Source organism: Lampris incognitus, chromosome 2 (assembly GCF_029633865.1).
Source record: "Lampris incognitus isolate fLamInc1 chromosome 2, fLamInc1.hap2, whole genome shotgun sequence".
Lineage (NCBI taxonomy): Eukaryota > Metazoa > Chordata > Actinopteri > Lampriformes > Lampridae > Lampris > Lampris incognitus.
The window spans coordinates 130,230,409-130,256,747 of NC_079212.1; the positions used below are offsets into that span (position 1 = coordinate 130,230,409).

A 26,339-nucleotide genomic window follows, 5' to 3' on the forward strand; every position below is an offset into this window, starting at 1 on the left:
TCTCATCTGTGAAGAGCACAGGGTGCCAATGGCAAATCTGCCAACCAAGATGTTCTCTGGCAAAGGTCAATCGGGCTGCACGGTGTTGGGCTGTGAGCACAGGCCCCAATTGTGGACGTCGGGCCCTCATACCATCCTCGTGCATTCTGTTTCTCACTGTTTGAGCAGAAACCTGCACATTAGTGGCCTGTTGAAGGTCGTTTTGTAGGGCTCCGGCAGTGCTCCTCCTGTTCCTCCTTGCACAAAGGACCAGATAGCGGTCCTGCTGCGGGGTTGTTGTCCTCCTGCGGCCCCCTCCACGTCTCCTGGTGTACTGGCCTGTCTCCTGGTACCTCCTCCATGCTCTGGACACTGTGCTGGGAGACACATCAAATCTTCTTGCCACAGCACGCATTGATGTGCCATCCTGGATGAGCTGCACTACCTGAGCAACTTCTGTAGGTTGCAGATACCGCCTCATGCCACCTCTAGTGGTGAGGGCACTAGCAAAATGAAAAACTAACCAAAGATCGGCCAGAAAAGATGAGGACAGGCAAATGGTCTGTGGCCACCACCTGCAAATCCATTCCTTTCATAGGGGTTGTCTTGCAAATTGTCTAATTTCCACCTGGTGGAAATTAGACAATTTACCAACAGGTGAAATTGATTCACAAATCAGTGTTGCTTCCTAACTGGACAGGTTGATATCTCAAAAGTGTGATTGACTTGGAGCTACATTGCATTGCTTATGTGTTCCCTTTATTTTTTTGAGCAGTGTAGTTCAGCAGTGTCGGATCAAGTGGCCTCCAGCAAGCCAGCACAGAGAGTGGTGCCAGTTTAAGGAGGATGTGGCTAGAATCATCAATCAACAGCAAAGGGAGATGCAGACAGACAGCTTCTGATGATGTCAACCATCATTGTCAGATTTGCAGCAGAGAGGTTTGGTGTTGAAGAGGGCAAGATCACCAGACCCAACTACACCATGAACCGAAGGGCAGACAGGCTCCATCAACTGAGGCAAGCGCTTCGGACTCTGGCAAGGCGGTTCAAGGTAGTAAATGAGGAGGAGAAACCACCACTGGCTGAGCTCTGTTACATCATCAAGAAGAAGTTCATGCCCTTGTGCAGAGAAGAATGGCACAAGAGACAGAGGAGAGAGAGTGCCAGGAAGCATAATGTGTTTATAGCTGATCCATTTGGATTCATAAGGCAGCTGTAAGGGCAGAAGCACAGCGGTCATCATGCCTGCTTTAAGGAAGAGGTAGACCACTTCCTGCACAACACTCTGAGTGACCCTGATAGAGAGCAAGAGCAAGGGCCCCTCAGAGCTCTTTTGGACATACCATCATCCACAGTAGAGTTCAACACCAGATAGTCCACCTAGAAGGGAGTCCAGGAGGTAGTTACTGCAGCCAGAGCCAGCTCCACTCTGGGACCCAGGGAAATACCCTAAGGTGTACAAGCGCTGCCCAGAGCTCCTCAGTATCCTCTGGAAGATTCGGCAGGTGATTTGTTGCAGGGGAAGTGTAGCAGACAAGTGGAGGCAGGCAGAGGGAGTCTGGATACCAAAGGAAGAGGACTCAAACAAGTTGGAGCAGCTCAGCTCCACCTCGCTCCTCAGTGTGGAGGGGAAGATCTTCTTCAGTGTCCTATCCAGAAGGATGACATCTTCTTCCATAAGAATGCCTGCATTGATACTTCGATACAGAAAGGTGGCATTACTGGAGTTTCAGGGTGCCTTTAACACATTGGAGTTGTCACCCAGCGGATCAGGGAGGCACACAAAGGATGAAGGAAGGATGCCTTAGTTGTGCTTTGGCTTGACCTTGCCAACGCATATGGCTCAATGCCCCACAAGCTGATCGAGACTACCCTGGACCTACACCATGTACCCAGTAAGATCAATGACCTCATCCTGAACTACTATGGGAATTTCAGGCTCAGAGTCACTTCTTGGAATACAACATCTGACTGGCACTGGCATGAGAGGGGGATTATAACTGGATGTACCATCTCAGTTACACTCTTCACCCTTGCCATGAATATGATGGTCAAGGCAGCTGAAACTGAGTGCAGAGGCCATCTGTCCAGGTCTGGCATTCAGCAGCCCCCCATCAGAGCCTTTATGGACAACCTTATTTTCACCACATCATCAGTGCCTGGTGGTAGGTGGATACTCCAGGGCTGGAGAAGCTCATCTCCTGGGCAAGAATCAATTTTAAACCAGCCAAATCCAGAGCCATGGTGTTGAAGAGGGGAAAAGTGGTGGACTGGTTTCACTTCTTTTTGGATGGCACTGCAATCCCATCTATCACTGAGAAACCAGACAAGAGTCTAGGCAAGGTCTTTGAATGTAGCCTCAGGGATGTAGCGGCAATCCAAGCAACCATCAAAAAGCTTCAGATTTGGCTCACCACAGTAGACAAGTCTGGCTTACCTGGCCGAATGAAGGCTTGGATTTACCAACATAGCATCTTAACTCAAGTCCTATGGCCTCTGCTGGTTTACGAGGTAACCCTGTTGACAGTGGAGACCGTGGAGAGGAAGATCAGTAGTTTAATTTATTATTATTATTATTATATCTCTGGAGATGGCTGGGTCTGCTGTGCAACCTTATCAGTGGAGCAGTGTATGGAGGAGCAAGAAACTCCAGCTCCCTATCAGCAGCTTCGACAAGGAGTTCGGGGTTTCTAGCAAAAGAGAGGCACTGCTCTATCGGTACTCCAAGGACTCTAGAGTGGCACCTGCAGGCATTATGGTGTGGACAGACAGGAAGTAGAGAGCCCAGGAAGGCCTGGAGATAGCAGAGTCTTGACTGAGACACAGGGCTTTGGTGGGGACAGTGGCAACTGGTCGGGGAGGGCTGGGAACCATCCCACAACCTCACTATGATGAGGCCCATGGCAAGGACAGATGCCATCTAGTCCTGGAAGAGGTGTGGGCAAGTGTCGAGGAGGAAAGGACCAGCAGAATGCTGGGCATGCGGCAGCAGGGAGCATGGACAAGGTGGGAGGGTGCACTGGAGAGGAAGATATCCTGGGCAGATATCTGGAAGGCAGAACTGCAGCGGATCAAGTTCATGTTACAAGCTGTGTATGATGTTCTACCTAGCCCAGCAAATTTGATTCTCCATCATGTCCTCTTTGCCCTGGAAAAGGTTCACTTGAGCACATCCTCAGTAGCTGCCCATCAGCCCTGGAGGAGGGCTGATACTGCTGGCGACATGACCAGGTGCTGAAAACAGTCGCAGAAGCCATCTCCAAAGCTGTGACCAACAACAAGCAACCCTGCAGGCAGAAGAACATTGCCTTTGTCAGGGCTGGTGAGCAGCCTCAATCACAGCCCAGATCAGCAGCCGGTCTCCTCACCTCTGCGTCAGACTAGGAGCTGCGAGTCGACTAAGGGGGTGTGTGTGCAGCAGCTCAGGTTCCTGGACCACATTATGACAACTTTGTTGAGGCCAGATGTAATGCTTTCATCACCCTCTTCACAACAGGTCTGCCTTATAAAGCTGACAGTTCCCTGGGAGGATCGGATGAAAGAGTCAAATGAGTGGAAGCGGTTCTAGTACCAGGAGCTGGTGGATCAGTGCTGGAGGAGAGGCTGGGAGGTGTGTTGTGAGCCCATTGAAGTGGGGTTTAGAGGTTCTGCCGGCAGTCCACTGTGCAAGGTCTACATGGCATCACTGCAGCTGCAAAAAGGAAAGCCATTAAGTCTACCATGGAGGCTGCAGAGAGGGCCTCCAGATGGCATTGGATCAGAAGAAGTGATCTGTGAGCCAATGCTGCATCTGTGAGCCAATGCTGCTGAGACTCAAGCCAGGGCTTGATCAATCCTGGCTGGGTCACCTGAGCGAGGGTGTATGATGCTGAAAGACCTGAAATACCTGAGGACCTCAGGAAACACCACTGATTATGTGTCCCAGTGCATCCTAGGATGTATCTTCGAATAAATCGAACTGTGATTGTTAATGCCCTAGTGTACTGCCTCACCCTTGGCTCTTAAGTTATTTTGGGTGGTGATAATTGCTTAAGGCCAGGCCAAATATCCAAGATGCACTTTGCAAGTAACTGTGGTTGGTAGCCAAATGTCCAATATGCACTTGATAGTATGAGTAACAATTTAAAACTCATTATAATATGGTTAAATCAGGAGAGCTCAGCAGTGCTAATTATGGCCAATAATGTCAGACTGTCAGACATAATTTAGCCACATTGCCTTATTTAACATTTAACAAGTTGTGCCACCCTTAATGAATTATATAGCCTACATTAAAACTCACTCCAGAGCAACTTCCATCTTGAAGCAGTCGAGGTTACTTTCTACCATTCTTAAGATCATGAATTGTCTTTTTGAGAGAATGTTTGAATCAATCGGTCCCCAGTGATGAGAAGGCCTACATGTTTTCTGAAATATAGTATGCCAACATGTAGCTACAGCCTTGTATAACAGTCAGGTAAAAAAATTTAAAAAATACTGGAAATAGCTGATAGTATAGAGAGACGTTTGCTTTGAAACTGCTCATTTGAATTTCCTGACTTTTGCACCTTTGAACCAAATCAAGACATCTCACTTTTTTCATTAATTTCCGTGTTATTTTCACCGGAAGGTGTAAATTATTATATGCAATCATCACACCTTACACATCCACTTGAAAACCGAAGATTAGAGGCAATGAACACATTTACAAGCAACATTTACACACCACTGTGTGTGTGTGTGTGTGTGTGTGTGTGTGTGTGTGTGTGTGTGTGTGTGTGTGTGTGTGTGTTTTAACCTAACTATTCCCAGCCGTATCTAGTCTGCTAGTCACTTCTCGCTAAACACAACATACACGCCTCGAACCATTCCACACAGCCTCGCCCTCATGATTAATAATAAATCATCACATCCTCACATTCTCATTCTGATAGGCTATCAATTTTCCAAATTCGTCAGTCTTGATGAATTCATTTATTCCAAGAATATACTCCTGCGGCGTCCGGGTAGCATAGCGGTCTGTACCGTTGCCTACCAACACGGTAATCGCCGGTTCGAATCCCCGTGTTACTTGGTCGGGCGTCCCTACAGACACAATTGGCCGTGTCTACGGGCGGGCAGCCGGATGTGGGTATGTGTCCTGGTCACTGCACTAGCGCCTCCTCTGGTCTGTTGGGTCGCCTGTTCGGGGGGTAGGGGGAACTGGGGGGAATAGCGTTATCCTCCCACACGCTACGTCCCCCTGGCGAAATTCCTCACTGTCGGGTGAAAAGAAGAGGCTGGCGATTCCACATGTATCAGAGGAGGCATGTGGTAGTCTGCTGCCCTCCCCGGATCGGCAGAGGGGATGGAGCAGCGACTAGAACGGCTCGGAAGAGTTGGGTCATTGACCGGATACAATTGGGTAGGAAAAAAAGACAAAAAAAAAGAATATACCATGGATGTATTATAGTAGAACTGGATACGGCGCCGCCGCTCAGCCTCGCAGCCAATTTTTCCAGTGGTTACTCGCGGTATTGCAGCGAAAAATCCCCTGCGGCCCAAAAAGCATTTTACCCCATAGACTACCATTGTAAAAGAGACACCTGTAACACTGTTAACAGGACACCTGAAGCTATAATCATGGTCAATTGACCTTTCGCAAAGTACCGCCCCAGAACGGTGCTTGTCCGATCCTACTGTATACTACTATAAGACACGTTAGTCCCTAGCTAACGGGTCTGACCCTTTAGTCGAGCGGTTAGTGATGTCGCCTTGTGGTGCAGTACACCCCGTGTCGAATCCCGCACCGGACAAGAGAATAACCGGTTGAGCTTGCTACCAGCTATTATTGATAGCTAATACAGCTAACGTATTATTACTGTTACTTTTACCCACACAATGCGCTGATTTCTTCCTTCATTTTTTGGTGTTTTCCGGCTACTTCCTGGATAGTTCTGAAATGCTTGACGGGCATAGCAACAGTAACTAAGGGGGCGGGACTTTGCGAAAGGTCAATTATTACTCTTTGTATTGTATATTTTTAAGCAATGGGGTTTTAATCTTTTTTTTTAAAATTCCAAAGCCCAGAAAAAGCCCCCCAAAAAATATTTTTCTGCATGACGTCACGGCTGTGTACGAGCACTCTACGCGCGGTCATGTTGTGTCTTGGGAATGGGGATCTTTGCTAGCAAACGCTGTTCGGATGAACAAAAATCAAAGGTAAAGGCGAATAAATGACACAAAAGTGAGCCTTCGCTTTCACACATCAAGATATTTTGATGTTTGAAGTCCGCCAGCGTAGCATTCGTGAACGCGCACGCCGGATCCTGAACGCGGTTTGCCGTTCGCTCGTTCTCATAGCCCAGAGGGGTAACACCAATACTGCGCATATTCAGTGGGTCGCATGTACCCGGAAGTAACCCGGAAGCCATAATCTCGGGCGTCCTCTCCTATAATCCATACATGGAATACTCCTGTAACATGCTGTCAACTTCCAGGTTAACAAAATGTATTTTGCTTCTGCGTGTGTGTGTGTGTTTCCGTTTTGTTAATTTGCTGGCTCCAGCAGCTGCTATTACATTCATGCCCTCTTCTATGTTATATTTGTGTAAACTACTAATAAGACACGTTAGCCCGTGGCTAATGGGTCTGACACTTTAGCCGAGCGGTTAGTGATGTCGCCTTGTGGTGCAGTATATCCGTATTGAATCCCGCACCGGGCGAAAAAACAATCGGTTACATTTGTTAAGAACAGTTAGCTGTCAATGAGCTAATCTGGTGGCTAGTTAGATAGCAAGCTGGCTAACGTTAGCCAATCATTTATCCTGACTGAAATGCTGATAGCTGATAGCTCGGGCATGATAGTTCTGGCCAACGCAGTTGAATAGTCCACGCTAGCTTTGGCAATTGAGTCTGAAGGAAAGATACGGAATAACTATGGTATAAACAATTACAGGCTACCCTGTTGGCTGGCTGTCTTACATTGATATTTTGGCTGCTTGCATTCGCGCTTTGGCAACCGTCAAACGATTGGTGCCATGAAAAAAACAATATGGCCTCCGGTAGAATTTGAAATTCAATTGATGTCAAATTAGTAATTTTTTTTAACAGCTTAGTGTGGGAAAATTTCTTCTCGGCATACTGTTGAAAGTCAATCACTCAGAGTCCAATGCAATTACCCAATGTCCAATGCCTTCAAGTCTGACGTAAGCAGGTTTTATGTATTAGCACACAAAAGGTACATCAACAAACCGAGCTAGTCCCAGGGGCAACTGAAGCAACCTGTCCAAAGCATACTCTTTTATACTGTAACTTAATCCCAGCTATTGTGGTGCTTAACCTTAGACCACATCTTTGACTCTAGATCGCATCCCGCTATACACCATTATTTTCTTATCAAGACATTGTTTTGGTTTCCAGAATCTAATGGCGTCTCAATCCTTTTAGGCAATGTGGCCAAATGTGGCCTGTTACACAGTGTGCCATCTAGTGGTATTAACAGTATACAACAATTCTTATCCTGCTATGTTTTACAGTTTACACCATTATTTCCACTGTTCTTACATATCTAATAAAAAAATAACTACTACTACTATTCCTTTTGACTGCTCTCGTTAGGGGTCGCCACAGCGGCTCATCTGTTTCCATTTCTTCCTGTCCTCTGCATCTTCCTCTGTAATGCCAGCCACCTGCATGTCCTTCCTCACCACATCCATAAACCTCCTCTTTGGCCTTCCTATTTTCCCCTTCCCCGGCAGCTCCATATTCAGCATCCTTCTCCCAGTATACCCAGCATCTCTCCTCCACACATGTCCAAACCATCTCAATCTTGCCTCTCTTGCTTTGTCTCCAAACCATCCAACCTGAGCTGTCCCTCTAATATACTCATTCCTAAGCCTGTCCTTCTTCATCACTCCCAATGAAAATCTTAGCGTCATCAACTCTGTCACCTCCAGCCCCGCCTCCTGTCTTTTCATCAGTGTCACTGTCTCCAAACCATATAACATAGTTGGTCTCACTACCATTTTGTAAACCTTCCCTTTAACTCTTGCTTGTACCCTTCTGTTGCAAATCACTCCGGACACTCTTCTCCACCCACTCCACCCTTCCTGCACTCTCTTCTTCACATCTTTTCTGCACTCCCCGTTACTTTTGACAGTTGACCCGAAGTATTTAAACTCATATGCCTTCGTCACCTCTATTCCTTGCATCCTCACCATTCCACTGTACTCCCTCTCATTCACGCATATGTATTCCATCTTCTTCCTACTGACTTTCATTCCTCTTCTCTCCAGTGCATACCTCCACCTCTCCAGGCTCTCCTCAACCTGCACCACTCTCGCTACAAATCATAATGTCATCCGCGAACATCATAGTCCACCGAGACTCCTGCCTGATCTCTTCCGTCAACTGTCCATCACCATTGCAAACAAGAAAGGGCTCAGATCCGATCCTTGATGTGATCCCACCTCCACCCCATCTGTCATTCCAACCGCACACCTCACCATTGTCACACTTCCCTCATACATAATCCTGCACCACTCCTACATACTTCTCTGCAACTCCTGACTCATACAATACCACACCTGCTCTCTCGACACCCTGTTATATGCTTTCTCTAAATCCACAAAGACACAATGTAACTCCTTCTGGCCTTCTCTATACTTCTCCATCAGCATTCTCAAAGCACAGTTTCCCCATGGGGATTAATAAAGTATATCAAATCAAATCTTTCAGCGAGTTTATTTTTTTCTGGACGGGTGGGGGGGAAATGCGATCTCATTTTCAAAAGTAGAGACTTAATTATTGACGAATAACAGTTCACCACCATAGTCTGATTAACCATGGTTGGAAGTATTGCAAACTGTTTGGTGATAATTTTCTCTCTTTCTAATTTATTGCTTCTCTTTATACATTCCTGTATTTATGCAGCGTTTTTTTTTAATCAGCGTTGCTGTTTTTATTAACCTTTCAGAATGCTCCATATTTACCTGCTGTATTCGAGTAACAGTGTTTGTTAGCTATTAAGTAACATCGCATTGAAAACTCACATTTTGTCATTTGGTGATATTTTATGTAAAAAGCTGTCAAAAGTGACCTTAAAATTGAAAAAAGATTCATTACTACATAAAACCTTTGCCGGCAATGACGGGCTGCCTGCTGAAGCTGATATTCAGATATCCGTCTCTCTTTGTTTGTTTGTTTGTTCTCCAGAAAAAATCAACAATAGCAACCAAGTATAAATTGCCATGCGATTCCTCTTCATCTTCTCTATCTGCGAGAAGATCTCGCATCCTTCGTAGGCTGTCTCCTTCCATCCGCTGTAGTCCGCTGCGAGACGCGGTCTGCGGAGGAGAACGCGTCATACATTGGACGCGTCCTTCCAATTGGGACGCAGCCGTGTAAAGTGTGTGTGTGTGTGTGTGTGTGTGTGTGGGGGGGGGGGGGGGGTGGTAGCAGGGAGGAGCTGCTGTCCGGAACCGCGCAGCCTCTTCCATTCACTCTGAAGCCGGGCAATAGGATAGAAACCGGGAGGGCTCCTGCAGTTTGTTGTCGTGTACAGGAATTATTTTTATTTACGAATGTCCAATTGCTCCCTTTAAGCCACCGGTCTCCTTTGTAAGTTCACTGCCCCGGAACGAGCCTGTCATGTTCAGTCGCAGCGCCAAGAAAAGAAATTACAGATCGGTATGTAGACTAGGTAAAGCCAGGGTGAGGGTTGTCAATTGAGCATATTATACATGTTTGCTGTGCCATGGACTGTTTTCCCTTTTACTAATCTAATCGTGTTCAGATGCGCATCTCCCCCCCCCCCTCTATAAAGTAGGCTATTTTCCTGGCGTTTTCTTCTGTCCTGTAAAAGTTTCACGTGCAGTAAACATCTGGGTGATGAGACCAAATGTTTTCTCTTATAGTCAATGGCCTTCGTTGAACCTTTCTCCTTATTGCACCAGTTGCGTTTTTTTGTTTGTTTGTTTGTTTATTTGTTTTTTTAAATATTAACTTCTTTGCCACGTTTACTTGGTAGCAGATCATCTAATGAGTTTCACAGGAGGTATAAAACTTAACTTTTTGTATTGTTGAATGTGTCAGGATAAGTTCTTTGATGTTTTACACATCTGAACTTTGCTTTTTCTAAGGAAAAAAATAATGTCTTCAGTTACTTAGTTTACTTTTGTAAGCCAATGGTATAATTGTCCTTAATGCACTAAAAAGCTGAGTAAGTAATAGCTAATAAATTGAATGATGCATTACTGTAATGTGGGGCTTTCATTTGAAACACAGCAACGCGAGTAAAAGTGATCTTGGATTCTCGGGTCTTTGAATAGAGAAGCCAATTTGTACGAGTTGGACAGGAGTTGTTTTGGTTTGAAAAGTTGCAGAAGGCATGGTTTGTAACTGCCAGTCAGACTCCAGTGGAAATTCTAAGTCCTTACTTCCTGTCGCTGTTTGTCCCTCAGCTGAGGCCTGCAGATGAGCAGCAGAGAGGACAGCCCTGCAACTCTTGCGGAGACCAGTGTCCAGGCTTCGCCCTGCACAAATGGAGGTACGCTGTCACTTCTCTCCCCGCACTAAATCACTTTCACCCATGCAGACTGTCAGTCTATTACCGTGTGAGGTTAAGACGTCTCTGTTGTACAGTTATTAAAGAAATCAATCACAGCTCAAGTCTGGTACCTGTGAATCTGCACCCAGCTGTGGCATAGGGGCCAATTTGTGAAAATGATTGTGACTACTCCTTTTAAAAAGACAGATGTAAAAGCATATACGGCTTGTATCTTTCCCACATTCACCCTGACAACAAAGTGTAACTACTGTCATGAAAATGAAACGAAATGGAAAAAATATTCTAAAAAAAGCTTTTTATGTGCAGACAACCTCTCCTCACATCAAAACTCTAGACCAACTTCTCCAGTCATTTTTTTTTCTTTTTTCTTTTTCATACCTGGGAAAATATATAATTTTAGTTTGGAAGTTTTGTTTAAAGTCACACATTTGGTAAAGAGACAAAGTTAAAGTCACATGCATCATCATGTGTTTGGTTTATTCCATTTGACAGCTGGTAAAAAACCCAATCTCATCTTCGTTGTTATTCAGCTACTCAACAGTGTCTCTTTGATTTTTTTTTTAATCTTATTTGATGTTTTTGGAGGTGGGGTTGGGGGATGGGCAAAACTGTAAAGCTGTTCAGCACCCACAGAGCTGGCGCCTATGGCTAGCTAGCCATCTGTGAATCTGCCCATGATGAGAGCTGAACCGGTGTGCCACCCAGCCTGAGGGATGGAGTCGGCTCAGTAAGCAGCAAAAACAGCATCCCGTCCATGATATATTTGCCCATTTTGATATCAAATAATTAGTATTTCAAGTCTAGTCAGTCAGTAGAGCAATGGTCAGGGGGGCACCTTAGAGATGCCTGAAAGTTTGAAAGGACTCAACCATGCGTTTGGGTGTTGGGAAGCCATTGTTCGCCTCCTGTGTGGCCTAAGATAACTGTTGTTCTTATGGAAGCCATTCATGCAGGAGGAAAGACTGAAGTGACCACAGAGTGTGCCCACGCTATTGGGAAGGTGTGGAGATAGATGACTGCTGTGCTTGTGTTGGCACAAGGAACAGACGGCATTTTGTTTCTTCTCAGAGGACATAATTTTAGAAATGTGTTTGGCGTTGGTGTGCGAAAAGTTGTGACTAGCGGAAGTCTCCAAAGTCTTTTCCATGAGTTATTTATTGCAACAAAATAGATTGTGAATAGATTGTGACTAGGGAAGGCAGCACAGTGACAGAGCAGGCTAGACCAGTGACTTTCAAACTTTTTGCACACTTTGGGGGAAATGAAAGAAAAACTCCTTACTCTACCCCTAATGGTCTTATCTTTGAGAAAATGGTTTTAGTTTCAGCATATCTGAACTATGTAAAATAAATCTTATCCTTTTGCTTGATAGGGATTCTCATCACATTCGAGTTAAGTCTCAAGGTCTATGTGTTTGCACCACAGCAGCTGAGAGACACCGATATAAAACCGTATCTCCGTGATCAGGGCGGCACGGTGATGCAGTGGTTAGCGTTGTTGCCTCACAGCAAGAAGGTCCTGGGTTCAAACCCCGGGGTTGTCCAACCTTGGGTGTCATCCTAGGTCGTCCTCTGTGTGGAGTTTGCATGTTCTCCCCGTGTCTGCGGTGAGTTTTCTCTGGGTGCTCCAGTTTCCCCCACCATCAAAAAGACATGCATGTTAGGGTTCATACCCCTGTCTATGCCCCTGACCGAGGCATTGGGAAAAGAACTGGAGTTGGTCCCCGGGTGCTGCACAGCTGCTGCCCACTGCTCCTAGCTACACAGCTAGGATGGGTTAAATGCAGAGAAGAATTTCCCACAGGGATTAATGAAGTACATCCAAAAAACAAAAAAAAAATCAAAAAGTCATCCACGTCTTCTACTAATGACCACTGTGTCATAAGTTCCCCTGCTTAAGACCCCACAAACCACACAAAATTATTCTCATTGAAAAGTCAAACTATGTGGAACCATGTGGGGCATTGTTGAAGGTTAACATAGCATGCTTGCAGTTGTTAAGGTTTTTCTCATCTAAAAGGAATCCACAATGAAAGCGGAGGGACTGTGAGCCCCGAGGATTACCCAGCTCTCTTTGTTGTAAAGTAAACTATTACTGGGGCAATAGCCAGTCCCAGTATGCAGCCTTAATTGCCTGTTATTTTCAGTCCCACAATAAAAAGTAAACGCCCCCCTCTAACAGGCTAGTAGAAGTCACTTCTAGCAATCTTGGGAATCTGTTTTGTGTGCAGAGGCGAAACCCTGTTTCATGGCTGCCTTTATTTAAGTCTTTGTTCCTGGACAGAAAATTTACTAGCCCTCCAAAGGGTTGCTCCCTCCTTGCATTTTTCAGGTTTACATGCAGATTGACACAAATAGGGATTACGGTGTGCTTCATGTGGAATGTGGTGGACTTTAGCTGACCTCAGACTGGGAGATATGGAGATGGAGTGGGCAGGTGTGTCCATGCTATCTCTTTTGGCCACACCAGACACTCATTCATCTGTTGTTCAGTTGTTTCAACAGTTGTGACTAAACAACAGTTAGAAAGTCAATATAAGAGAAGCTGGACGCCAAATAATCAGCCCTAAGAGGTTGCATGGATGCACATAGAAATATGAATTTGACTGTCATGTCCCCCGATTTTGCTTATCAGCACCGCACAAATTAAACCATTTTGCAGCAATGCAATATGTAACCTGCAGATATAACTGTAGATATAGGCCTTTCACAACAATAGTTGTGAAATAGTAGACATCAGTTATTTTCTCAGGGGTCTAGAGCGCTCACTTACAATAATAAAGATCTTGTCTTCCTAATGTGAGTCCACATATGGTGTTTGGATTGCAGTTTATCCGATTTTAGGATAAGAAATGGGAATGTGGCATAAATGCCCACACTGTGTGCTATCTACATATCCTTTGTTCAGGCATTTTGAAACAAGCTTCTAAATCAACGTGGAATCGTTCATTGAATTTAAACCTAAAATTCATCTGGCAGGGGTGAAATTTGATCAGAAGCTTTGACTACGTTTTCTGCCTTCATATTCTGGCAAGAAAGCATACATCTGCACTAGCCAAGGATGTAAAATGTAAGTCACTGATTTATAGGCTTTGAGATTCTCATCTGTGTTTTCACACAGGAACTCTTTGTTGTGCATGTAGTCTTTTATTGCTCGACTCAAAACATATACCTGTTTTGTGATTTTTTATTTTTTTTCAAGATGCAGGGTTTCACACACGATACTGTTCATCTACATGCAATCCTTTTTTTTCCTCAACCACAGAGAGCATGGAAGTTCTATGGCCCACATGTGCTGTTAGTCTGGGGCATAACCAGAGCGAGACAGACTACTGGAAAAAAAAACTGGGGTAAATTCTCAGAGAATGAATTAGTTACTGAATGGGACTGGTATATGTCAGACAGCCCCGGTGTCTCCCCTACCATTCTCCACATTTTCAACAATGTGTTCCTCTCAGAATTCACTGAAATATTAATGTTTTTTAAATATTCAAGGAGTGGATATACAGTTCAGCGCAGTACAGCACTTTGTCATCCCCATCTCTTCTTCCGTGCTGCCTCTATATAAAGAGGTTCCTGTGAAGTGAAGCCTGTGTCCTGCAGTGTTTTCCAACTTGTCTTTTGTAGTAGGACTACTGTGTGTGCGCGTGTGTGCCAAGGCATTTTCCATTCAAAGCCAAGTGAAGAACCAGACAAGTCTCACCAAGGTGTCTACGAAAAACTTTAATACGAGATGTTATTCTGGTACTTATGTGACTGTATCCCAAAAGCCCCTCTCTGTAGAGCATTTAAAGCACAAAAACTCTTTATTTTATTTAGACGTTTTAAATTCTTTCTCCCCCCACATCATGGAATCCAACGTTAAATCTCTTAACCCCTTTAACTCAATCAACTACTGTTCCCGTTCCTCCTAAAAAGGCAGAAAAAAAGTGCTCTTTACAGTCAAAGCACCAGCTCGCTTCTATTTCCTGCCTGTGTGCCAGAGTGCCTTTGTAACTATGTAAGCTCAGCTGGCAGCTCCAGGCAGGTTAGGAATAGGAGTAGACTTGGCTCGCACAACATGCTCCCTCTGAATTATTAATACTCGCCATTGGCTTGATTGATATTTCTTGCGGTAATGAGACTCATTACCAGGCTTATTAACACGAGCTCTAAGTGTGAATGGGCCATCTGATAGGCCTGATCGTGTGACCCACTTCTGCACCATGCTAGTGTGTTTTACAGCCGCCCCCACAATGCTGCCGAGGCATATTCGCGCCGCTGCTGTCAATGTTAATGTTGACTTAAAAGCCTCCACTTGACCTATCGGTCGGTGTGGTCCGATCCAGATATGAATCGGACTGTAATGGAGAATTTATGCTACAAGATTCTCCCATTTGCAGCTGCTTCATTTCCTGCAGCAGCAGCAGCTCAGCATTAAACTTTGCTGAAGGCGGTGGGTTTCAATTTAGCTTGTGCGTATGGTAGAGCTGTCAGCTACCGGACAAAGCGGGCTCTTGTGTGCACCACGGCTCGGCTGAAACCTTAGCTGGCAAAAGGTGGTGGATGGTGGTGGTGGTGGGGTGTTGGGGGGGGGGGGACAGGAGTGCTGCAGCAGAACAAGAGGGACTAGGGTTGAGTTTTAACCCGCAGCTGAATGGCACCAGTGACGTCTGTCCCCTCGGTAACCCAATCTGATCTGCATAACACAGCTCTCCATGCTATTCACTGTGTTAACAAGATGGAAGGCAAATAAAACTCTCAGGGTGCCCGGGCGTATGAATGGCCCCCGAAAAAAGAAAAAAAGAGCGTATGGAGGGGGGGATTTCTTTGCTGTTGCGGCACTAAAGAGAGGCTGTGATGGAGACAAGAGTGGGCATTTTAGGGGAGAGAAAGAGAGAAACATTGGTCGCCAACGCCGCACAATAGAGCTCTGGCAGATTTATCACAGTGGCTGTCCCTGTGCATTGGCATGGAGATGGCTTGTCTCCAGTGAAATGTTGTTGGCTTGGTAGGTTTTCCTGGTAATGGGACCAAAACACTCCTGATCTCCATTTTCTCGCCCCCTCCCGGTGTCTTCTTTGAAGTGGAAAGCAGCAACATCTGTAGTGTATAGCAGCATTCACAACGGCCGAGGGGAAAGTTGGTTGTATAGGGTGGCTTTTTATCATGGAAAGTGGTGAGCAATGTTTTTTTTAAATGCAATGCAATGCAAAATGCATTTAGAACGGCTTATGATTTGACAGGTCGTCAAGGTTGTGTGATCGATGACTGGTGCATAACGATGATACAAACGCAGGGAGCTGTGGAGCCCTGCTATTTATCATAGTTTGACCTTTGTATTCTTTGACAGCTTTTGGCCCAACCTGTCCTTTTCCATCTCTGTCCTTCTCTTTCTTGGTCTCCTCTGTGCCTCTGGTACTCGCTCTTTTTTTTACGATTGCCCCTCGGTCAGTCGTTCCGTCTCTCTCTGTCTTGCTCTGTCTCGGTTTTTCTCTGCTAATCTTCTCTCCGTTCACATTTCTTTTCTTCAGTCAGTCTGTCTGTCTCCTTCCATCACTCTCCCTCTTAGACCTCCTCTTGCTCGTCCTCTCTTGGCCCCTTCCTTTCTTCCTTTCTATTTTTTTTTACAGCGTACTTTCACATTTTTTCTCCCATCTTTCACTCTCCCCTACTTGGATCAGCCTCTCATTGTATTGTACTGACATGGAGGTGAAGATGAGAGACCGCCTTGGCTCGGCTGTAATAAGGTGGGCTCTTCGTGAAGATTAGGCGTGGGGGTCATAGAAACCAGGAAGTGGGGCGCGCACATGCAGCCGGCTGAGATCCCGAGGGGCCCCCTGGACTGCTGGTGAATTCCAATGAAAGCCTCGAGTTTAAAAAAAGAAAAGAGTCAAGAATCAAACCTCTACGATACACACACGCACACACATGCACACACACACACACACAAGGTGGTCACAGATAAGGAGAAGACAACGGTTGAATACCGATGGCGTTCCTCATTTCCTATTTCCACGCCTTATTTCCATGCCCTCGGGATTGATGTCGGCTTTAATAATGAGAGGAGCGGTAAGAGGAAACTGTTGAGCGTCGCTGTCTCATTTGGTGTTGCAGAGATACCAGGTGTTTTTCTTACACCGGTGATGCGTTGGAAAAACAAACACGATGCCTGTGGTCCCTATATTTACTGTTTCATAAGAATCTTGAAAACCTTTTTTTTTTTATTGCTTTTCCAGTCGGGGTCCTTCCACCTCTTCGGTGTGATCTGATGCAGTAGGGCTGTAGTGTGGCCGTGGTACATATTTTTATTAGCTAGCTGTATATTTGTCCACCTTATCGGCAGAAGGGAAATGATTTCTCATACCTGGATTAAAGCCATTTTATTATGAAGGTATTATGAGTGAGGCCGCCAGAGCACAAGCTCCAACTTGTTGGATGGGATCAAGTGAATGTGTGTGTGGGTGTGTTAAAGAGAGAGAGAGAGAAGATGAGAGTGTGTTTTACAGATCAAGAGTGTGGGCGAGACTGGCTGTGTGCGTGTGCGTGTGTTTGTGCACATCTTTTGTGTATGATTTCGTTTGCATGTGTGCATGCTTGCATGCAGTGGGCACAGGTGTTGCGTTTTCTGTAACTGTATCAGACTAATAGTTGTAAAGCAGAAGGACATTAAGTTGTGCAGCAAGCTTCCATCATAGTGAGCTATATAAATCGAGCAGACTGTTTTCTCTCATTCACCTTGTATGTTCCATGTATGCAGCTGCAGATCCTGCAGAAGTCTACGGCTGCTCTGTTGTGCGGTTTGAAGTGCTCTCCCGTGTTTTTTGTTCGCTAGTCATAGCATTCATGTCATTAGCGGTGCAAGCTAGGTGGCGTTCTGTTGTCTATGTAAATTGTGGAACCATGTAATTTTATTGCCAAAATATTTTGTGTATTCGGTTTTATTTTTGTAGCTGTGAAGTAACGTCACCCAAATGCAGTTAAGTGCATCGATGATTAGCAAGCAGTATTGTAGTTCAAAACATGTTGTTTTTCTGGATTTATTTTTTTTTCTCTTATAGGTGTGGGAAAAAGCAGCCCCTGCTGTGCTTTATCCCACCTCAACCACACAAGTGTTAGATAAGTAAAAGATCTGGCATGACAGCAAGGCAGTCAACTGCCAGAACCACCTCCCCTTCAACAGACTAGCATGCGGACTGCAACCTCAGCATCCTCCTTTCTTTGTGTTTTTGAAAGTGTTTTTTTTTTCATGTGTATTTTTCATCGAAAAATCTCCGTGTCAATTTTGAGCATGTAATTACTCCTGTTATTTACATTTACGTTATATATTTAGCGGACACTTTTACAAAGACTTACATTTGGGCTGGAGCAGATTCTTTGGCAGGATGGGAGGCGTTTTTTAATTGCTCTTTAGTGACGAGGTTGTGTGTTGCGCCGCTTACATCATGCACCTGAACTCTTTCAGAGGTGGATTGAAAAATGGTTAATTGAGGGCACTTACAGCTCCCGTTGAAGAAAAAAAAAATTAATCATTTTTGAAAGGCCCTCTCTGTACTCGTCGGTTTTCTGCCGCATTGGTGAGGAATTTACAATGACCACCAGGAGGCAAACATGCCTTGCATAGACTCAGACCCTCACAACCGCAAGACCTGTTCTACAACATAGCCAGCCTGGCCAATGATGATGGAGTTGGAGTAGGCGGGGGACAAGTTTACGGTATATGTGCAGAAGAAAATAAATTACAAGCTACAGTGAATACATGAAATAGATAGAAGAAAATACGATGATGATAGTGATAATGATGATAAAAATGGTGAAAAATTAAGCACTTTAAAATAGAATGAGTTTTAAAGGATTTTCAAACGTCATGATGGCAGGTAAAACTCGAAGCAGAATATTTTATGAATTATAGTTGCCTTTATTATATTTTTGGAAAGACAAAGAGCAATGCATTACATTTTAAAGCAATGAAATCCGTGCATGAGTTCGTATTGGGGGATAAGAGACACAATCTGAGCTTTTCAGTATTTTTCACGTGCTCAAATGCAGGTTTGGTTACACTCCATTTTGTGTGGCTCCAAGTTTCAATCACAGTCCATGATAACAAACATATTTTTTGCCTGGGATTAAACATTTTTTTTAAATGTATCTGATATTGGAAACAACTTCTTTCACTGCCTCTTTACATTAAACAAAAATCTTGCTTATGTCTTGGTGTTGGACAGTGGAACGGTACATTATACAGTATACACATACCGTTTGATGAAGTAACCAAGGCAGTCATATTATATCATACACAACTAATATATAATGGTTTGATTTTTTTTTAAATGACGATGCAATCTTGCCTTAATGTTGTCATGTTATATCATCATACCCACTTTATTGGTAAATAATTTGCATTGCTTGTCAGTATTAAATAAATTGGTTTCAGCAGGTGTATCAACCACTCTAAGGTAGAACTTAGTGAAGCTATTATTGTCTGCCTGCTCCCAAAGTCAGTGGATTTAGTGTGATCCACATCTATTTATCTTGTGTCTCTTATCGAGGTCATCTGTAACAGGTGCCCAAGCCTTCTGGCTAGACTGACAATGATAAGACTCTGCACAAAGCCCTCAGGAAGGGGAATGTGTTTATGAGCGAGAGAGAGAGCGAGAGAGAGCAAGAGAGAGATTCATTTATATTGAACATATTTGCAAGATATTCCATGAATATACAGTGCTGCTTGAAAGTTTGTGAACCCTCCAGACATGGTCACTGTTTTTGTAAAAAACATTAAAATAAGCTTATTACACATACATCCAAATCCCAATTTGTAAAGCACACCTTCCAAATAATGGACACACACACAAAAAGAGATATATTTTCATTATTTAATTCAACAAAGGTGGTTTATTTCACAAAAACTGAAAATTTAACATATGCAAAAGTATGTGAACCCTTGTATTAGTAGCTTGTGGTTCCTCCTTTTGCAGCCATTACTTCAACCAAACGTCTTCTGTAACCACTAACCAGTCTCTCGCATCTGCTTATGGGGACTTTTGCCCACTCCTCCTTGTAGAACTCAGCCAGTTGAGAGAGGTTGGAGGGACATCTGGTATGTACAAACTTCTTCAGGTCTCGCCACAACATTTCAATTGGATTAAGATCCGGACTTTGACTGGGCCTATCCAGAGTACGAATCCTCTTTCTCTGAAGCCATTCCTTTGTAGTTTTGCTGGAATGCTTTGGGTCATTGTCTTGTTGCATAATCAATTTTCGTCCCAGCTTCAACTCCCTGACTGATGGCAGGAGATTCTGGTCAAGAATTTGTTGATATGCTGGAGAATTCATGGTTCCTTGGATAATATGGAGTCGTCCAGGTCCAGAAGCAGAAAAGCAGCCCCAGACCTTCACATTTCCACCACCATGCTTCACTGTTGGGAGGAGGTTCTTTTCTTCATATGCAGTGTTGGCTTTTCTCCAAACATGTTGGTTTTGATTGTGACCAAATAATTCTATTTTGGACTCGTCTGTCCAGAGAATGGACTTCCAGAAGGTCTCTGGTTTGTCCAAGTGCTCTCTGGCAAAGTTGAAATGGGCAGCTTTGTTCTTTTTTGAGAGCAGAGGCTTCCTTCTAGCAACCCTCCCATGAATGTCATGGCTATTCAATTTTCGTCTGATTGTAGACGCATGCACATTTGTCCCAGATGCTACCAGAGAGGTCTGCAACTCTCTAGAGGTGATGTGTGGGTTGGCCTTTACCTGATTTATTATTTTTCTGGTGTTTCTGGGTGATAGTTTTGATGGGGGTCCACTTCTAGGCAGAGTTGCTGTCATGTTGAAGGCCCTCCATTTGTAAATTATTTGTCTTACAGTGGATGGATGGAGCTGGAATCTTTTGGAGATGGTCTTATAGCCCTCCCCAGACTGATGGGCTATCACTACCCTCTTCTTCATGTCCTCAGATATCTCCTTTGCTCTCGGCATTGTTGATTTATATGGGACCACAGTGGTTTGGTTGGTTTCCTCTCTCTTTTAATTAGTGCAGGCCAAACCCTTTCACAAGGATGTCTCATTTCATTGGTCTGCTTAAATGATTAATTAAGCACCCAAATGTGTTTCACCCGAGTCTGTTACCTGCTTGACTTAACCAATGCAGCTGGGGGTTCACTTACTTTTGCACATACACTAATTCCATGTTTCATGTAGTTTTTGGGCTACTTAAACAAGTTCCACTAAACAAGTACATGCAACTGATAAACATATATCTGACATTTCATACATAAAAACTGGTGATGATAGAATAAGAAAATCATGGTAAAACAACAGAAAAATCTAAACTGCTCAAGGGGTTCACATACTTTCAAGCAGCACTGTATGTATTTGTATGTATTTTATACTTTGTGGTACCATGATGCTTGAATGAGCTTTTATAAAGGAGATATGTTTAAGCCAGGGTTGTAAAGGGAGTATGAGAGAGAAGGGGTGAAAGGCCAAGATAGACCTGCGTGCATGGGTCAACCGAATCCTGTGATGTAAAAAGTACAGATGTTGTTGTTGTTAAATAGAAGGAAGCCTGCTTTACTTTACAAGCTTCTCATTTTGAGGCAGGTGAAGCATCAGTAAGTGACCAACAGCAACTCTACACACAAAATGTTTCAGAGAAGTTCATTTCTGGGGTAACAAGTATATCAACAGTTGCGTTCAAAAACCTCTACAGTATGTAAAACCAAAACTTAAAAATGTCCTAAAAGTTCTTGCCAACACGGGGCTCACCGGATCAAATCCCCGCAGTACCTCCGGCTTGGTCGGGTGTCCCTACAGACACAATTGGCCGTATCTGCGGGTGGGAAGCCGGATGTGGGTATGTGTCCTGGTTGCTACACTAGCGCCTGCTCTGGTTGGTCGGGGCACCTGTTCGGGGAGGGGGGGGGGACTGGGGGGAATAGTGTGATCCTCCCACACACTACATCCCCCTGGTGAAACTCCTCACTGTCAGGTGAAAAGAAGCGGCTGGCGACTCCACATGTATCGGAAGAGGCATGTGGTAGTCTGCAGCCCTCCCCGAATCGTCAGAGGGGGAGGAAAAAGTCCTAAAAGTTCTTTGCAACATTCTTTGAAAGATAACTCAATATTTATCCCTAAATTGCAACTGAAAATACAAAGGTAAAAATGTGTTTAATTCACTCTGCCCTTGATGTTAATTGGTGTTACATGGCATAGCCTTGTTCCCTTTTTAACTAGCTTTCACCTTTCGTGCACTAGCGAACATTGCTAATTCCCTCTGAGTTGTGCACCAGCAATGCTAATTTGCCCTGATTTTTGCCCCAATCCTGATCCATGCCTTAATGAAGGCTTAGCAAGCTAAGCTGCTTTCAAAGTGTCATCAGGAATAAAGGGAAGCGGCTGCACTGCCGTCATATGCGCAGCGAGCTGGCGCTGACTTTGTGCTACAGGCCTACAATTCCCACCACCCACCATGGTACTGGAGTGTTGTTAATCCCTGCCATCCTGACTTCCCCTCCTGTCAAGTTGCTTCAGACGCAGCTTGGCTTGGCGAATGTGCAGCTATGAACTCTAACTGATATGCACCTAGAGGCCTGCAAAAGGGTTTTGTTAAGGGAAACCGAAGATTCTCCTTTGAATAAAGGAGTTTTTCAGATTTATTGTAGTAGAAAGGTATTTGGCATTTGCAACTTACTTTAGAGGCAGTTTATGTCTAGGCTGTCAACGCGTACGAGCAAGTTTCTCATAAACTCTTAAGGGATGATCCCAGGAGTTCACAAGTGAAAATGGCCCCGCTTAAATCAGGTTAAATGTAACCATGGTGTCGATACAGATATCATGTGGCTTGTGGGAGTATAATCATGATCGTGCAGTCAATAAGATTTGGCTGCTAAGCAGTTGGACATTATTAGTGTCAGCAGATAGATTGTTAGACTGCTAAAGGCCGAGGTCAAATAGATTACTTTCGTCACACATATATGCAAACAACAGATGCAATTGTGAATATGTATTCATGTGCACACATGCGTGCATGGACACACACACACACACACACATATATATATATATATATACACACACACACACACACACACACACATATACACACACACAGGCATGCAGGCATGCCTGCTTGCGCAACTGAAAAGAGCAGACCTCCTCATTAGGAGTCATGTGTTGCTGCAAGAGCTCCAGGTCCCGCTGGATACACAGCTTATCAGTATTCTAAACAGCTTGCACTTGTCTAAATCTTTCAGTTGGTTTAGATTGGTTTTGAAATCAATAAAGCATCTCTAAGATCAACCTGTTATTTCCTCACAGCTTTGCACTCTAGTTGCTGCCAGCATTTACTGGGATATTTTATGCTTGGCCCCTTTTATAGGTGAGCGAGAGACAGAAGGGATGGATGGATGGATGGATGGATGGATGGATGGATACAGATGATCCCTTTTGTGTTTGCTCAAAATAAGGAATAAGTTGTGCCTTTCTCACTCGCTTTTATCTCTCCCTCTCCCCTCTTACTTTCTTACTCACCGAGCAACAGACTGCATCCTCATCGTCTCTTACCCAGCCCTCGCTTGTGCTCTAGTTTTCCGACTCTCGTGGAGCCCACCGTTTATCCGTTCTGTTGTTTCCACTCTCTGTCTCTGTTAAACTCGAACATATTTCTGCTGTCACAAAACCTTCTCATCTTCCCATACACCAGCATTCGCTATATGCACCTTGGCTTTACAAATTCATTACCCCTTATGACTATTATTGTGCCTCCGTCCAGCCACGCGTCCGTCCCTTCATCCATCCAGTTGAACAGACTGCCTGCCCGCTGCAGTGCACTGCTTCAAAGGCCTCTTTGATTCTCTCCTCCTCCTGTTTTATCCCCTTCTCTCTGTCCAGCCACCTGTTCCCATCTCAAAAGAGGAAAGACAAAGCTTCATTGGCGCTTCACCAACAATATCAGCCGTGCACATGGACTTAAGTGGATGTCATGGTTTCCAAAAGTTTATTATTGTTGATACCTGATTGAGTTTGGAAAGTTGTGTTGGATAGAGTCATCCGTTATTACCAGTAGAGGTCAGTATTAGACTGCACTGGCTTTTTGCACCATCGTTTCATACTATATTAATTATAATAATAATAATGATAAACTTTATCTATATAGGACTTTTCTAAACAAGTTTACAAAGTGTTTCACAGAACAGAATAAGAGGGATATACCATGTAGCTCATTGTTAACACGAGGCTATTTTTGCTTCAAGCTGGTTATGAGCTTTTCCTTATACAAGGTGTCAGCTGTGTTTATTGCTTAAACAGTAATTCTTGATTATCAGGATTATAATTTTGTTTTTAGGTGCACCTCTGCCTTACCTCCCTTGCGTCAAACTTAATCTATGGACGGGATGTGCAGAACGGACGGTGTTGCATAGATCAGGCTTGTGTCGTTTACTGAATCTGCTTGTTTGCGGCCAAATAAAGCACTTGCAACTGTGATCGAGGGCTATGCAAATAAACTTGACTTGGGTAGCTAAAGCCTGTTTCGCCTGAACTGTCCAACAAAAGTAAGACGACAGCGACATGGTAAAAATACAAACTTGGATGAAAATCAGCTCTGCTCTGTTGGAGCAGCTCACAGGGTCAGATAGATCTGATACAAAACTGTTGACGGTCCCTTTTGACTTTTCCTTGACATCATTAATAATGGACCCGAACTCCCCGCAGGGCCAATCTTTATTTATTGATGCTGAAAAGAGGAGCTTGGCCACCCCGTGGGGTTAAAGGGCTGGAGAGGTGTATTGATCCGGCTTGCTGACTGATTATTGGTGGGTTTAATTAGTATATTGAGCTGGGAGACATGACTGTTGTGCCCAATGTTAAAGAAAGGACCCGGTGCAGTCAATCCATCAAACGGCAGTAAGTAGAAATCTCAAGGCTTATTTTCTGTATTGATTTGATATTTTGTTGGCTTGATCAGGCCTAATGTGTTGGCTGAACAACAACACATCTACACAAAACAAACCACTTGGTATTACCAGCATGGGTGTGTTTATAGATGGTCTTGTGTGTGCGTGTGTGTGTGTGTTTGTTTGCATGCTCACATGTTTGAATCTTGTGTGGGACAATATGTTTGTGCTGCCTTTATCCTCTAAAAATGATTGTTGCTGACGTAATCCTTAATTCTTGGTTCTCCGTCCTCTCTCTCTCTCTCGCTCTCTCTGTCCCTTGCTTCATTCTGTTGTCATCTGAAGAGTGGGCGAGGTGTTGTCTACGTTCTGCTCATTGCCAGCCAGAATCATGGATGATTCAAAGCTAACAGTACAGAGTTGCTGTGGTGCTGGTACATACTTCCAGTCAGCTGACTGTGTCAGATTGGTCCATGGAATTAATGGAAATATTTTTTCCCCAGAAACATTCAACATTTTCCCTTGCCCTTGTGTGTACGGATAATGTGTTTGTGCCTTTCTCTCACTTGTTCTTGGTGTGCGTGTGTGTGCGTGTGTGTGTGTGTGTGACATTCTTCTGTGTGAGTATATCAATAGTCAGGAGACTTGTAAGAGAGAGTTGTATTTTGTTGGTAAAAGAGTGAGCTGGCTGCACCTCAGCGCTCAGCTGCAGAGGTGCCTATCCACCCATCTGGCTCCACAGCGAAAGAGATACTTGGCAGGAAATGGATGTACTAATGCTGGCTCTGAGAAAAAGCCAACTTCCTGTGATCAGAGTCCTGTGAAGAGTCTGACACATCACCGCTGGAACATTAGGTCAGAACATACACACAAAAGAAGAATGTAATTCGATGAAATGGCCATGGTAGTAATAGGTGGTGTTAGAATATTCCTATGTGTACACACACACACACACACACAAACCTATATAAAACACAAATACCATTTACTGTAATAAGTGTACTAGTACTGGGTGGTTTGAGAATGTTCAAAATGGTTCAGTTATTTTTGAAAAATGATTCAACATGTTCCCGGACTTGATATTTTCTCTTTGTATGTACAGAGGCTACGCTTGAGCCCGCATGTTGGCAAGAGTGAAGGGGACATGGACGAGAGATAGTGTGAGTGGGATTAAGTCAGCTGGAAATAGAAGCCAGTTATGTAGATACCAGGCAAGGCGAGGTTAGGTTACTTTCCATTGCACCCCTAGTATCAGATTCGAGGCATCATCACCCCATAAAACAGCCCTGGTTCAGCAGATGACTTATTGCCCAGGTTGGCGTCCCTCGTGCTCCATCTTAACTCGTTAGAGCGCCGCATGTTTGAACGCTGCACTCATCACCGCTCACCCTCCCTCCTCTCTGTCTCCTCTCTCTGTTCCATCTTCCATCCGTACAAGTTTATTTGTGCAGTTTGACTGGTTGCCAAGGCGACGAGTATGCTTGTAATTTTGGCGCTGCCTTGACAACAGACCGGGCTGACACAACTATTCGCTGGGTGACAATGGGCAGAGAGCAAATAGGGGAGGATTGCCAAAACAATGAGACAGGACACAGGAAGAAAGTGAAAGAGACTTAGACTTGGACTTGCCGGACTGAGACTGAAGCAGGTGATTGTTCTCCGACTGTGCTTCACAAAACCACCAAATGTTGTGACTTTACTGCATCATCAGTTATACGGTGCACTCAACGTGACGACTGTGCCCAGTGCCCAGATTTCTTTCCTCTCACATTGAGACAGCTTTCATTTTGAGCCCGTGCTGTCGTCAATAAAAGGAGCGTTTTTTTTATCTTCATATCCTGCCACGTTTTCTGCTTCATTGCTGTCGTTCCAGCTAGTTTCATTTGAACACATCCCCCCCCCCCTATAAAACAACAGACACGCAAAAGGTTAAACCCTTCGTTTCCTAATTACTTAGATAAATGGCCT

At 44.4% G+C, this 26,339-nt stretch overlaps 1 pseudogene; it reads left to right on the forward strand.

Annotated features, from left to right (window-relative positions):
* The first annotated feature begins 883 nt into the window (after positions 1-883).
* Positions 884-3,756, forward strand: LOC130132001 (uncharacterized; annotated as a pseudogene).
* Positions 3,757-26,339: the final 22,583 nt, after the last annotated feature.